This window comes from Ceratotherium simum, chromosome 36 (assembly GCF_057802395.1).
Source record: "Ceratotherium simum simum isolate JZ-2026a chromosome 36, ASM5780239v1, whole genome shotgun sequence".
Lineage (NCBI taxonomy): Eukaryota > Metazoa > Chordata > Mammalia > Perissodactyla > Rhinocerotidae > Ceratotherium > Ceratotherium simum.
The window spans coordinates 8,765,219-8,781,270 of NC_141935.1; the positions used below are offsets into that span (position 1 = coordinate 8,765,219).

The window sequence follows — 16,052 nt, forward strand, 5'->3', positions numbered from 1 at the left end:
AGTGATATAAGAAGTTTGAATTATCTGTCATCGCAGTACTTTTGAGTTGTTATCTCTGTCTGACTTTGGCTTCTCTATAATAAACTTCTCTCTACCCTCCCCTTCCCCTCACCCACACACCACACCAGTCGGCTTTGAACAATGGGAAATTGTTTTCCATATGGCGTTCACCATTTATCACTGAGTGCGGAGGGGTCTGCGGAGGAAAATTCTTAAAGAGTTTTGCAAAAAAATGTGAGCTGTCAGCCTCACTGATCTGCATAAAATCCCTTCTCAATCTCAACTATTTTGCTTTTGTTTCAGGTTATTTTAAATGATGAAATCACATAAAGGGAAAAGATTTTAAAAGCCCAACCTCAGGTTTCTTTCACTTTATATTTTGTTTCTTTTTTTGGCAAGAAAAACTTTAAATTATTTCAAGTAGTGACAGCTCACCCAGATCTTTCACTGATGCACAGCACAGATAAGCAATTTTGAGGAAGTTAAATATTCAGTGCAAATGCTGCTAATCACCACCCCAGGAAGAGCCCAACAGAAAGATTATTCTTTGCATTGTGGATGCGCCTGTCACTTGCAAAGCTTTGCAAATACTCCAAAAGGCAGAGGCTTGGGGAAAAATAATTCTCAAAGGTGAAAATGGAAAATTTACACTCTTTCATAAATTATGCCATGATGATAAAGGTGTTATAATATTCTTAGAAATTAAGGGAGAGGCTACTCTTATAATTTCAGAAGAAAATGAATAGGAAACAATCTTACATGAGATGGAATCTCTACAAATTAAGCCATTTTGCTGAAAAATATCTGAGTATATACAATGCAACATTCTTTGGAAATAATAATTAGTGCATTCTAAGAGCATTTCTAGCTAAGGCTAGAAATAATTTTTCCCATTTTTAATCCATCTCTGACAAACAGTCTCAGGTTGGTACCTACATGCACAATGCCTTACTTCATCAGATTATACTTGGACCATAAATTATTATTAGAAAAACTTCCTAACCTTGAAATTCAATCTGTCCTGTTTGGGTAATTTTATGGTTTTCAGAAAATGCATGCACACCTAAACTTAAAAGAATAACATTTAAAAGCCCAGTGAAAGTATAATAAAGATTATAATAATGTAAATAATATATGAATGAATAAGTAGGAAGATATCCAAAAACGTAATTTAAGCAATACCCCTATAAATGTCATCATTTTAGAGGTCCTTTGGTATGTCTAAGAATAATTAATCATATATTTGCAGCATTCGTGTCACGCCCTTCCCACACAAATTTCTGAGATTTAATTTCATGAAAGTTTACGGCTTGAATCTTGACCACATTTTCAGGGGCTTAGGTTTCCGTGATAAACTCTGGCTCCGAGCTCTTGCTTCCGTGTCTTCACGTTCACTCCTTGTCTCTGCTCTGAACCGAACCAGACACAGAACTCATTTTCTTTTCGCTGATTTCCACCAACAAAACAACCACAGTTTTACTGCAAGTTCAGGGAGAAAGAAAGACTTTACATCCAGAGACACAAACAGCTGAAAATTGAACAGTACATATCCCTGTTCTAAAAAGTGCTTTGGCAAATGGCAGCCCTTCCTACTTAGTCGAGGCCTCCTCTGTGGGTGTTCTCTTCTTCCAAATTCCCAGCCGTTTCTCTTTCAGAGCAGTTTTATTTCCTTTCTTCTTCTTTCAAACCTTGCACTGCAAGTCCCACTTTCCACCCTCAAGTAAATTGTCAAGATATTTTCCTTCCAAAAAGATAGTTCTTGCCCAGAGGGGAATTCAGATGTTGGCTTTGAAGATAACTGTTTCACCCCATATTTCTCTCATTTGATCTCAAGAGTCCCTTGTTTTCAGCAGAACTGATATTGTTATAATTTCCACTTCGCATACAGGAAACCAAGGTTCAGAGAGATCAAGTTATTTGCAGGGGTCACACAGCTTAGCAGAGTCAAGAGCAGAGCTCTGGGCACTGTGATCTGGGGCCCCCACTTCCTCTCAAGCCAGGTTTCTTTCTCCTCAGTCAATGAACTTTCTCTCCTCTCCCTCAAATAAAGACTGAAAGTCCCCAAGAAATATAATTCATGCTACGTGATTAAGAAGGGTAACAAAGACACGTTCGCTGAGTGGTTTCCAAAGTGCTGTCCCTGAGTCAGCAGCATCAGCATTCCCTGGGAACTTATTAGAAATGCACATTCTTGGGCCCACTCCAGACCTACGGAAATAGAAACGCTGGGACTGGGGTCCAGCAATCTGGGTTTTAATAGAACTTCCAGGTGATTCTGATGCACACTAAAATTTGAGAACTACTGGACTAGCTCTTCCTCAAACCAGTTTCCTCTTCTTCCTAGGCAGAGCACTAGGCTACATTTGTCAGGCTACCCAGACACCTTGGGTGTAGCCAATGGAATACGAACAAAAGCAGTGTACACAATTTCCAGGTTTGGCCCATAAGAAGTTTCCACTAATGACACTCCACGCTCTTTCCCCTTCCATTGTCTTGTTACAGGCAATGGGGTGACCCTGAAAGGTGCATATGGAAGATGGGGGAGCCTCAGGATAAAGGGAAGCTGGATATCTGGAGCACTGCTTGAAGGAGAGACACCAGTTGATCAACGATATCCGATTTACATAAAGCCACTTGAGGCCTGACATTCCTCTGTTATAGCTGCTAGCATTACCCTAACTCATATATGAAAGTGTTATTTTGGGTCAGCATAATTCCTAGGATTCTAAGAGAGAAATTAAATTATGTAGAAGGTAAAGCTACCCACACTAGCCCTATTTGCCTGTTCCCTGAAGACAGAGATCAGAGAAAAAATTCTTAAGTTCTAGAATAGGAGCAAAGCTATCATGTGGTTTCTGACTTTCTATTGGCAGCGAGACGGGTGGGTCGTGAGAAAGAGCAAGTGAGAAGAAGAGATACTTAGGTGCCAGAAAAAGAAAGGGTAGAGGTCATAATAACAATAGCCATATGCCATTTCTTATATGATTTTGGATCATGTGAATTCCATAGGTGTCTATCCACCCAGGATTGAAATGGACTTGTGGGAATAAAATTCTTTACAAGTCAAAAAATTCAGCATTTGGGGCTGTTAGGCACACTAACAATTATTAGGTTAAATTCTCTCATTTTGCAGAGATTTCATTAACTGCCCAGAATTCTTAGTGGCAGAACCAAGGCAAGAACTCAGTTCTCCCAACTTCTTTTCTACCACCTAACGTTTTTTTCTTCCATCTAACATTTTTAACTTACTTTTAAACTTTAAGGCACTTTCTTATAAATATCATTTCCCTCTCTCGTATTTCACACCCAGAACTTACTACAGAGGTTAAGTACACTGAACGTGGCTCTACTGTCAATATTTTAAGAATTCTGACAGCTTTATTGACTAGATTTCTACAATAGGGGATTCATTTGTCCATGAGAAGCTACAGGTAGAGAAAATAATCCCCAAACTCTCTTTTTTCATGAAAGAATGTGCAAAGCCCAGACAGGACTGAGAAATGGAAGGCCCCTGGGCCTAATGGAATGCTTACTGAGATCTATTGATCCTGATGCAGCACATTGATTGGCCATCTAACTCCACACTCTGTAATGTCTAGCCAAAAGAAGAAGTATGGCAACAGATAAAAGATGTCACCAATGTCACCTGCTGTGATCACAGGTTTCCAAAGGGACTGTGACACTGAAGCATCTCTTTAACGTTAGTTCCCAGGAACATACTGTCAAGTATTCATCTCAGTAAGAGCCCGGATGGCATCTCAGAAGTTTTTGCTTTAGAGTCACATGCAGTTTTAATATATAGGTTTGCCTGGTTTTTTTTTTTCCTACATATTCACTTACTTGTTATTATGTGTTGCCAACTGAAGAAAAGTTAAAGAAATAGAGACTTTTAGGAAGTTCTTTACTATGTTAAGGCTTTCATCCATCAGCCGTCTAAGATTCCAACTCTAAAAGGATGTGAATGGATAAAATTAAACAGATCCTATATTAGAACAGCAGCGTGGGGGCCGGCCCCGTGGCGTAGCGGTTAAGTGCGTGCGCTCCGCTGCTGGCGGCCTGGGTTCGGATCCCGGGAGTGCACCGACGCACCGCTTGTCAGGCCATGCTGTGGTGGCGTCCCATATAAAGTGGAGGAAGATGGGCACGGATGTTAGCTCAGGGCCAGTCTTCCTCAGCAAAAAGAGGAGGATTGGCATGGATGTTAGCTCAGGGCTGATCTTCTTCACAAAAAAAGAACAGCAGCATGTCACCTGGACTCAAGTGACACGGCCTGGGTTCATATCCTTGTGTAAGCGCTTAATGGCTGTGTCTTTGGGAAAGTTATATAACTTATTTGTGCCTCAGTTTCCTCAACTATAGGATGGGGATAATTAATAGTAAGTACTTAATAGGATTAAATGAGTTTGTGTTTTTAAAGTGCTTAGAACAGTGACTGGCACCTAGTAAGTGATCTGAAAAGGTTTGTTTAAACAAAAACAACAAGAAGATAATGTACTGGGTCAACCTGGGGGCACAACAGACTTAATACTATTTAAGTGCTTCTGGGCAGACGGTGTCAGGAATAAAGTGACTCAGGTGCCCCCAGGTCAAAAGATAACAATAGGCCACTGGGTTTGTCAAAACCAAAAAAGGTCTCTGAATATTATTAGAAAAGTCTTTACATTCTGCTAATAACCCCCTCAAGTAAACCTGTGAAAACCAAAAAATAATTCATTTTTCATATGTCTGAGAACCAAATATGAGAACAGTCAATCTCCTTTATTAGCAGATATTTAACCTCAGGTTAGCTACACTTGCCACTCAGCAGGCTCCCCCAACCACCAATTATTGTGTATTCAGGGGTGCAGACCAATTAACCGAGCAAACACAAATAAAAAGGTAAATCTCCTGAAGGTGAAAAACCATACACTGCTCTCCAAAATGATTACTCCCCATACGAATTATAATCGTCATTGATTCTCTCATTCCCTTCTCCCTTAGTCAGGGTGCCCAATCAAAAGTTGACCATATACTATTTTTATATAATGCTAAATGTTCCTGAAGGATATGAGAGCTAAATATGGCAATACTAAAATAGTGGTCAAAATGACGTACCACAGGAAGGCAATAAATGAAAAAATACGATGAGGAATGAAAAAGAATTAGAGATGAACTAAAACAAAAACCACTTACCCAACTAAAGGGAAAAAAATAGCTACAGTCAGGAACAGCTATATAATTTGTGGGGCCCAGTACAAAAAGAACAGGCAGAGGTCATAGTTCAAAGCTTATTAAAAATTTCAAGATGGCAACAGCAGAACATTAACCCAAGCATGAGGCCTTCTAAGTGTGGGGCACATGTAACTTCATGAGTGCCATGCCCATGAAGCCTGCCACAGTTATGAAGGCATGAGCTTATAAGAAAAATGAAAATAAATAAAGAGAAGCACAAGAATTCAGATGAAGGTCTAGGAATATTTAAGGGAATGGAAAACGAAATATTGGAAGACCTGATAAAAGGTATGAGATTAAGGAAATGGCAGGGAATAGAGAGAGAAGAGTAGGAAATAAAGATGCAAGAGTGAACAGATAAGAAAGAGCAAAGTTAGAAGACAAACTGAGTCATCCCCACTGCCAAAGTCACAAGAGAAATATGGTCCAAAAGAAGCAAGTCCATATTTGGGTCTCCATATCAAGTAACCAACAGGTTGGTTCTATGTGCCCTCATCCAAGGAAATGATGATTCCAGTTGCCCAAGGAGCCTACTTAGAAGCTGGGGGAGGAGGGATTGTGAAAAGGGCAATGACTAAGTGTTATGGAAAAGTTCTCTCCAAGTCCTTTGAGCAGGAAAACATCTAAATGTGGGTCAATCTATTTTTTACAATAAAGAGGACGTCTGACATTGAAACCATACTACCATGGCTAGCTTTTCAAATGATGGAAGAAATAGAGCACTTGAACAAGAACAGACAAAACTCTTCATTATGAAACATTGCTTTATATTACACAAAACTCAGGAGTTAGATAACTATTATATAAACGATAGCTAAAATGGATCACCAGCCACTACACACAGCCAGGAAGAACAAAGAACAAATTCACAAAGCAGAGTTAGTTCATATTGCTATTGTGAACGATAATCAAAATAATTAACTGCTGGTTGAAGTACATGCTTTGACGTGTAAAAAAAATTCCAGTGTACATACATGTATCAAATGAGTTGAACCATCCATCACCTTGAAAAATTACACCTGCAGCCCAATAAAGCTGCAACTGCTCAAAAAATTTTTAGAATCATCTTTATTCATGGATTATTTGTAACCCCCAAGAGTTTTGAGTTGTTCTTTTTTAATCAAAATCTGGAGAGTAAGCTGTCAGTTCTGAAGGTAAGGCAAAAAGAAAATTCACAAAAATAAATTTTAAAAAATATATATATATAAAAAATAAAAAAGAATTCACAAAATGTTTAAAGGTGATGACAATTATGGAGTAAGTAGATAGATTATCTTGTTCCACATGCTCATAATACATAAATCTATGGAATTAGAGAAATTTAGAACTATAAACAACCTTAAAGACCATATACTCTAGCCTATAGCTTCCTAGTAAATAGATGACAAAACTGAGGCCCCCATAGACTTGCCTGAGGTTCCACATTTGGCTCATAAAGAGGCATGACTAGAACTTAACTCCCATTTTTCCTTACCCAGTGGTCCACACCACTGGGAACCATTTGCCAAAACTGTGAACCATTTGCCAAAACTGTATGACCTTCTGGAATGTCATTGAGAACCACAGGTATCATCTACAAACATGCTGAATCGTTACCATTTCTGAAAGGCAAGTCAGTCAGTCCTGGTTGTCATGGCAATAACTCTTCATACTCACAGCCTGGTGACTGCATATGTACAATGCAGCCGACCCAGACAGGAATAAGCCTTATTAAAACAACATTCTAAAAATGGCACAGCTTACCTGGTTTGCCCATTCTGAGTTCCAGAATCTTGACAGCAATTGTCATCTAAGTTCAATTCAGTCCAGATATCTATATTTAAGAGTATTGGGAGATATTCTTTGTCTTGGAACTTGAGGAAAAAAAAAAAGGTTGAGAATAACTGAACCCAACATTATGAAATCGAAATGTAAAAGGTTACTGTATATGCATTGGCATAATTACACAAAAAACTATAAATACACAATGAGGTTCTAATATTAAATCCCCCTACTAAGAATTAGCGAAGCCTCTAGCCTCTTACCTCTCTTTACTTGTTTCTCTTACTGTCCATTTTTTCCCGATCCCATGGTGTTCTTTTCCCGTGCAAGTGTAAGTTATGGTCAATTTCTCATATGAGAGCACTGACACAGACTCTATGTCTACAACCTCTCAGAATTCAGATTCAAAATAACAGAGTTCTTTCCCATTGTTTCCTAAGGAGATGTTTTGCCCTCTGCAATGCAATCTGAAAAAAAAAATGCCGATAACCAGCTACTAGAAATGTGGTTTCTATTCTAACTTGAAAATTTCATTCTTTAAGTTTCTACCCAACTCCTCTCTGTAGGGAGAGAAATTTTCAAGACAAGCCCAACCTAAAAACTGATCCCCCATCAGAGAGAAGCAGGGATCCTATGAGGCTCCTTAAGTGCTACAACCTAAGATTTTACCATTCAAACATTCCATGATACACACAAGTGATAGTTCAAACATTTCAAACATGTGTGCAAGTCTTCTGTGTCACAGCAGTTTTTATATAAATTTTATCTGTGTATGTCAGTGTCTAACAGCTGGGCCATGACATGATTGTATTCTTCATCACCACACCAGCTCTCAGAAGAGAACAGTCAATCACTACCTAAAACCTGTTTCCCAAGACATTCAGCATCCACAGGACTGACACCTGATGTTACATCTCCTAACTAACCCTTCCCTCTCCCTTTCTCACCGGCTTACTGTGCTTTCTGAAACTTCAGATGTATGACCAACAAACACTCACACTCTCAATTCTTCTTTGAATGCCCTTTTGTCTGTGTTTGTCCCTGTGCTAAGCTGAAATCGTTCTCTGCAGCTGGCTTAGGACAGGAAAGGAGCCTGGTGTTCTTTTTGATCCACATGCTGCTTCTAAACCATTTATTTCTCCAAAAGCTTTTAAAACCCACATTTCCCTTCAAGCTCTGCCTTCCTGCTATGCCAGGAAGGCTCTCCTCTATGGTCCTATTTATATTGACCTCCTATTTATCAAAGACATTTCTACCTGACTACCTACATCTCCCTCCGCCCCTACCCCATTCATCATTCCTTGGAACTTCAGCAGCCATATGGATGACTCATCAAAAACTCTGGTTTACCATTTCTCTGATTTCACTTCCAAACACTTCTGCTCCACCTTAGCCATCCATTCCTGTTGTTACAACTGAGACCTTGCATTTGTCAGTAAATGCATAACCGCCAAAATCTCCATGTGAAACATCCCACTCAGATCCTTCGCTTCTTCCAGCTCGCTCACTCTAGAACACCCACTTCATTAATTCCTCTACTGTGATCTCCACCATGGCTTCATTACTTGTTCACCCCCTTCTTATCTTCACTTCCCTTCTCATTCAAGCTAGATTCCGTGGTCCATGACTATAATCATGCTGTTGGAAACATCCTCATCTTATCTTGCTCTATTGTATTTAACTGAAAAACAAAACAAAACAAACCTCTTTTTTGCTCTCTTCCTTTCATCTGCCTGCCCCACAGCAGCTGGATATTACTAGCAAATATCACACATTGGCGTATTCATTTCACCTTAATTTCATGATAACAAATCTAAAATGATCAGTCACCAATTCCCAACAACCTTACAACTCTTCCCAAGCAAGTCCATTTTCCCACTGTCCAAGACAACCTTCCCTTCTCTGCAAACCTCCTCTCTACCCTCACAGATGAGGATCCTGCCTCAAAGTCATTGAAAAAAATAGAAACTACTAGATTAGAATTCCATCATAGTGCCACCATCAACTCTACAAATGTTTCCTCTGCTTTCAGTTTTGAAAGTGTTTATATGCCTATCAAAAACAACTGGTTCCACAAATGCTTTTGCTCCAACTCTCTCACCTTCTCAAGGATTTCACAGCGGCAGTAATCTCCTTGTGCCCTGTTATCCATCCACTATCTCTGCTAGATCATTTCCAACCATCTGCAAATACTTCTCCTATCTCCCATCTTAAAAAAAAAAAAAAAAAACTCCCTTGACCTCATACCTCCCAACCCAGCGAGCACTTTCTTTTTCTCTTTCTTTCCACAGCAAAACTCCTTGAATGAGTTGTCTATATCTGCTTCCTTATTTTCAATCCACTCTTCAAACTTTCTGTTAAGTCACCAAACACCTCTTGTTGCCAAATCCTTGCTCATTGTTTTCTTCTTATTATACTTATTTCTTCAGCAGCATCCTGTGATAGTCACATTCAGTCCCACGCTTTTAAATAACATCTGCAATAACAATTCCCAAACATATACCTAGATCTAAGTCCAGACCTCGCCATTGCCTACTTGAAAACTTTTCTTGAATGTGTAATAGGCATCCCAGAAGACAAAAACATAGCTCTTCCCCAAGGCTTTCCCACTTCAGGAAACAGAACCACAATCCACTGACTTGTTTCAATGATTCCTTTCCCCATACCCTCTAATCCATCAGCAAGTCTTGTTAGTTCTGGCTCCAAAACACATCTCAGGTCAATTCCCTGCTCTCCATTTGCATTTCCACCATATTCCAGGACACAACCATCTCTCCCCAGGACTATTCCAGAGTCTCTGAACTGGTTTTTTGTTTCATCTCACCTCCACAACACCAACTACCCATTCTCCACAAAACAGCAGATATTTTTAAACATAAGGGAGATTATGTTACCCCTTGCTTAAACCCTTCAGTGGCATCCCATTTCTCTCAGAATAAAGCCAAATCCCTAACTATTCTCCTCTTCAACCTCCCTTCACACAATTTTCCCCTTTAGTCACTACGGTCTAAGTACATGGTCTTCCTTCCCGTTGCAGTGGACACACCAAACCTTTTCTTACTTCTAAGCCTTTGCATTTGCTGGTTTTTCTACTTGAAATGCTTCCTCTCCCTCCCCTCTCTTCCATCATTTCACTTGACTTGCTTATTTTCATTCTTAAAGTTTGGCACAAATATCACCTCCTCAGAGAAGTCTTTACGACCTCCATCTAGAATGGCCTCCCATAGCTACTCTCCCCCCATAGCTACTCTATCTCATTACTGTGTTTATTTTTCTTAAACCCTTATTACAGTCTGTAATTACCTTTTTTATGTGTTTACTTACTTTTTCATTGTCTTGTCTTTCTCATCACAGTTTAAGCTCACAGAGGGACTCTGTCGTTGTCCCTGGTGAATCTTCTGCCCCTAATACATTGGCACATTGTAGGAAGTCACTAAAGATCTGCTGAATAAATGAAGGAATTTGCACCTGATACATTTCATCTGGAATATACACACTGAGGATATTTGAAGAATAATTGAGGATATGACTTATATTTTCCATATGCTTAATTTTCAGAAGTACGCATTACACCTGATTTTAAAGTTTTGGGTTTAAAGATAGTTATAGTGTTGTTAATGGCCTCTTTACTGTTAGACTGTTATTGGCTTGGAATGTTTAGATGTTTTTACTACTGAGATTTAGATAAGCATCCGATAGCTCAAGTAGGTTGTAGTACATAAACATAATACTAATAACTAACATTTGCAGAGAGCTTACTGGGTGACAAGCTCTGCTCGAATCTCATTATGTATGCTAAACTGAAGACACAATTATCATACCTATTTTATGGATGAAGAAGTCCTTTATACCTTCTGATTTGAAGCAGTTTTAATTAAGGGGATATTTTCTAATTCTCTTCATTAGGACTCAATAGTAATAATTATCAGGAATGACTAAAAAACAGTATTAGCTTCTCTTTCTCCAAATAACACAAGTTGAAAAGGCTTTCCAGAATCTTGATTTGAAAAGACTTCTGTCATTTGCAATAATGAAACATGTAATGTATTTAAACCAATAAAACCAAATGTTTAAATCAAATATTTAAATGTTGGTTTACGTGCATTTTATCTCTCTCTGTACAATAAAAGAAAGCATCCTTTGATCAGAGGCTTTCTTTTCATTTCCTCTGGGCCCAATGTCATGCCAGCCCATTTCACAGACAATACTACTGAGATGGACAGCAGCAGCTGATGTGGTATTAATTACTTCATGACACTACATATTAAATACTCACTCTAATAAACGAGTCTCCCAGGTCCTTCTGAGTCTGGGGTTGGAGGGAGTTATACCTGCCAGCAGAACTGGAGTTCGATTACTTCCTCATCACCTCCCCCTTACATGGATGCTGGAAAAGCAGGACCCCACTATCAACAACACAGCGAAGGATGTGGATTATGATGAGGATAGAGTCAAACACTTATAAATAATTACATTTTCTGTTTTGTTTTGTGAAACATACACCTATACATTTTCATAATATTAATGAGTTTTTATATTTTGAGAAAAAAACCCATTTGTATGTTTTGAATCTTTATTAACACATCACAGTGGTCTTAATTTTTATAACTCTAATAAACAACTTTGAAGAAGTAACATATTATATTTATGTAACAGTGTAAATTAATAGGTGATTGTGAGGGGAAAGGGAGGATGCATTTTAAACATTTTGCGGGGGGCAGAAGGAGCACTGTCAAAAAGCATCTGGATTCAGCAAAAGAGTGCTGGATCTTGGCAAAGAGATAGTGGCTCAGTCACCCCACACATCGCCCTAGGGCATGCCCCTTACCACCCTCAACTTCTAGTCCCACGTTCCCGAAAGCATTACTCTACTGGCCCTTCACGCGCACCATCATCTTTTTAGCCCACCCCTGACTACAGTCACTACTGCAGAAACCAGTTCTCTGCGGGCTTCCAACAGCTTCCCAAAATGCAAACTGACAGCACCCCATCTTGGCCCGTACTTCTTCCAGGAGGCCTTGCTCCTACCCCAGGGCTTTTGTGCACCTGATCTTGGCTCAGGCACGCACCACCTTGAGGGCAGCACAGTCAATGCTGTGGGGCTACCACTGACCATGGAGGCGAAGATGAAGGATAAATGCTCCCACCTCTCAGTCCCCAGTTGGACAGTTCTGAAAGGTATTTCATAGGCTCCTCAGAAGACTGCAGCAAGATCCAACACCAGTCAAGCCCCAGCAGTAGCGAAATTGATAACTCATCCTTATTCGGCTTTCCTTCCTTCCTCATTTCATGCCCCTATTCTTCCCTTCTGGCCTCTGCAACTAGTCCCCAAAGAAACTACTTGCATGCAACACTTGTCTCAGCCTCTGCTTTCAGACGAAGCCAGGCTAAGACATTCTCCTCCGTGGAAAGAATTTTTATGTTGGAGGAAACGGTTAAGTTATTCAACTGATACGTAATTTTAAACATAATATTATATTTATAATTAATTCCAAATATATTCTGGAAAAAATGCATGTTTTACATTTATTTGTATCTTAAAACATAAAACTGTTAAAAAGTTTCACACTTTGAGTGCGTAACACAGGAACGCCATCTTCGAAATCAAATGGTTACCGTAGTAGATGCAGAGGAGGTCCCTTGGGTGTAACAACTTATGCTTGTGCCCCAGTGTCTATGGGCCAACTTTCACCTACCTAGCTGAATCTTGTTGCCTGAGGGCGTTTCTCTGAAACTACTGAGAGCCCGCTCTGCCTGAGCAAATAGTAGGCCAGAGTTCCTAGAATTAACCCTCTGGTGTAGCCCTCAACTAATGACTGATGAGAGTGGGGAGTTAATATGCAGCTCCCTAGAGAAAGACAGAGAGAGAGAGAGAGAGAGAGAGAGAATGTAGATAGATAGAGATGATAGACATAGAGAGTTAGAGAAATCACTATAAAGAGAATTGTGTCGTCTGCCCCCAAATTCATATGCTGAAGCTTTAACCTCCAGTGTGATAGTATGCAGAGACTGGGCCTCTGGGAGGTAATTGGTTTTAGATACAGTCATGAGAGTGGGGCCCTCATGATGAGATTAGTGCCCTTATAAAAAGACACCCCAGAGAGCTTACTACCTCCACCCCTCTTTCGGCCATTTCAGGACACAGTGAGAAGGCAAGCCAGGAAGCGGGCCCTCACCAGGGAGCTTAATTGGCCTGCACCTCGATCTTGGACTTCCCAGCCTCCAGAACTGTAAGAAATACATTCCTGCTGTTTAGGCCACCCAATCTATGGTATTTTGTTATGGCAGCCTGAGCAGACTAACACAGATATAGATATTCCTCATCCCTGAGGTGGGAGATCTCTGGGGTGCGTATTCTACACTATTCCCCAGATTTCCCTCTGGGATTAAGTGTCAGTGGACATTAGTAGTAACTGGCTTGATAATGTACCTTACATTGGCTGCCTTCTCTTCCCTGTCTCACTTCCTCTTTTCTTTACTGATGTCTCCTACATTTCTCAAATAAATTATTTTGCACTAGGAAACTGTCTCAAAATCTGTTTCCGTGGGCATCTAAATGGAAACAGTTTTGTTGGTATAAAAATCTGGAAAGCACTGCCCTAGGTTATATGCAGTGAGAAAACTACTACAAAGCTAGTTCAGCACTTTTACCCACTAGTGTTAAACCAACTTAAATGAGATCCAAAAATGAGAACTCAGAGTTAATTCACAAGAGGATCTGTGGGAAGAAATTCAGTATGCATATCTATTCTTAAATGGCTGTGCCTCAGTGCCTACGTGGCTTAGGGCTAAATTGGAGTGAGTTTTTTTGTTTTGTGTTTTTTCAGATTTTTTTTATGACTTAGCGGTAAATTTCATTCATACTCCTAACAAACTACTTGTTTCAGAATATTTTTACCAAATTAATGGGAACTGTATTTTCTTCACTGAAGAAAAAATGAAGAATAGCTAAATTGATTTCAGCCACCTTCTCAATCTTTTCATCATAGCCTCTTCAAATGTCAATCCGCTGTCTGAGGTATATATTTTTAACATTCTAATATCATAGTGTGTTGCTTAAGACCTCAACCCTCACCTTTCTCCTCAGACATACCATTTTTATGAAAGATAAAATTGAATCAAGGAATTGGCTTGAGGCAGTGAGATGAAGCAGATACCTGCCCTAGGTTATGCCTACTCAAAGTGAAAAGAAATATGAAATGTCCTGTTTGGGATTTATCACATTAAATTTGGTTTTAATGAGTTCCTCCTCATTGCCAGTGTGTAGACAAGATTATTCTTTGAAGGTTTCTCCTTCTTCATCTTAATGACATCCACAGATTTCCTCAGATTCTACTCTAAGAATAAAGAACCCAGAAATCCAAATCCAGTGATTATGGACTCAGATGATGGGAAAACAAGAAGAAAAAGTTACTATTACTCATTGGAGAGAAGGGACTACCACACAGCTGCTCTGCGTAAATCTCTAAGAAAAATATTTACTGGACACTTTCTGTGTGCTAAGTATTGTTCCCAGTTCCCAAAAAGTCAGTATTAAAAAATTTACATTTATTTAATAATCCTCTGGGCCGGCCCCGTGGCTTGGCGGTTGGGTGCGTGCTCTCCGCTGCCGGCGGCCCGGGTTCGGATCCCGGGTGCGCACCGAGGCACCGCTCCTCCGGCCATGCTGAGGCCGCATCCCACGTGCAGCAACTGGAGGGATGTGCAGCTATGACAGACAGCTATGTACTGGGGCTTTGGGGGAAAAATAAATAAATAAAATCTTTAAAAAAAAAAAATAATCCTCAAAAAGCTGACAATTTATTGTAAAAGCAGAAAAAGTAAACCCCAGATTTCATGATAGTGCTATAAATGATAGCCACTTTGGTGCTACAAGAGCTCAGGAGACAGCCCCTCAAAGAGCCTTGGGATTCAAGTATAGGGATATACTTCTTCCCCATCATGTCTTACGGGAAAAATCCACTCCCCCACTCCCAATCCCTCCAAAACTCATAGCAATCTAAAGACAGATTTTTTTTTCATTCTGTATCAACATAGTTGATAATTAGAATTTACATAATGGGGTTGAAATAGAACATTTAATGAGAGAAAACAGTATCAGATAATATAACCCCATGCCCCCCCCCGGATATTCTTACTTTAAAGTGTGAAATCTGGTTCATCTATTCTAGCAACCAACACTTTTTTTTACCGACCCAGCTGCACGATATTAGTGAAGATAGTGCTCTCTTACGTTCTGTTACTCTTTTGCCCCTAGCTCACTGAAAAACTGTAACTTCTTTCTTTCCTTCCCTCATCAGCTCAGGCCTAGCCTCTCCTTTTGTGTGTGTGTGTGTGTGAGGAAAATCGGCCCTGAGCTAACATCTGTGCTAATTCTCCTCTTTTTGTTGAGGAAGACCAGCTCTGAGCTAACATCTATTGCCAATCCTCCTCCTTCTTTTTTCCCCAAAGCCCCAGTAGATAGTTGTATGTCACAGTTGCACATCCTTCTAGTTGCTGTATGTGGGACGCGGCCTCAGCATGGCCGGAGAAGCGGTGCGTCGGTGCGCGCCCGGGATCCGAACCTGGGCCGCCAGCAGCAGAGCACATGCACCCAACCGCTAAGCCACGGGGCCGGCCCGCCTCTCCTTCTGATTCGCTGAATTTTCTGAAGGCACAAAAGCTAAGCCGTGACTTTTAACAGACTCCTCGCCTGGTACTGTGGGGCAAGTTTTAGCACCATTGGGTCACATCACTTGACTATAGCAGACACAGCACCAGGCACTAGAGATAAAGAAATGAGGGAGAGAGAGAGGCAATTAAGACATGCTGTTCCACAGTGTAAGGACTGTGCTATGATGCAGGCACGTGAAAGATGCCGTAGGAGGAACATCCATAGCAGAAGAGGGTAAAGATGATGATGGAAGCTTTCCTGGAGGAGGAGAGATGGAAGCTGTGTCTTTAAAAAGGAGCTGAAGTTGGCTGTGCATTGCAGGGCTGAAGGAATTACCCATGCGCTGCATTCCTTCTCATCTTGAAAGGCTCCTCAAGAACCCTAGATGAAAGATGTCAGGGAAGTGGAAAGCAACTGAAGTCATGAA

At 40.3% G+C, this 16,052-nt stretch overlaps 1 long non-coding RNA gene across 1 annotated transcript in view; it reads right to left on the reverse strand.

The window, feature by feature from the left end:
* LOC147912344 (uncharacterized) overlaps positions 1-16,052 on the reverse strand; it is a 170,723-nt gene that overhangs the window by 122,657 nt on the left and 32,014 nt on the right. The window contains exons 3-5 of the long non-coding RNA XR_015550013.1: positions 11,249-11,378; positions 10,297-10,413; positions 6,955-7,064 (exon numbers count right to left, since the gene is read on the reverse strand). This is a non-coding gene — a long non-coding RNA (uncharacterized LOC147912344). The remainder of the gene's footprint in view (positions 1-6,954; positions 7,065-10,296; positions 10,414-11,248; positions 11,379-16,052) is intronic.